The sequence below is a fragment of the Penaeus monodon genome, chromosome 23 (genome assembly GCF_015228065.2).
Source record: "Penaeus monodon isolate SGIC_2016 chromosome 23, NSTDA_Pmon_1, whole genome shotgun sequence".
NCBI lineage: Eukaryota > Metazoa > Arthropoda > Malacostraca > Decapoda > Penaeidae > Penaeus > Penaeus monodon.
In genome coordinates, this window is record NC_051408.1 from 36,900,005 (window position 1) to 36,900,261 (window position 257).

Sequence of the window (257 nt, forward strand, 5' to 3'; positions counted from 1 at the left end):
GCATGGGAGCATGTGAATTAATCGATATACAATTAACTAGGCTGAGAATTTTAGATGCCAATAGATTTTAGATAGATTTGACAGTACTGTAGATCTAATGAAGCAATCTGTACATTACAGGAGCTATAAAATACTATCCTAATGGAAACTAACCTTGCCTTTGAGTAGATTCAACCAGGGCAATGGAGATCGATCTTTGGGTGACAGATAACCTGGTCAAGTAACAGATGAGAGGATGAATAAAGGTTAAGAGTCTT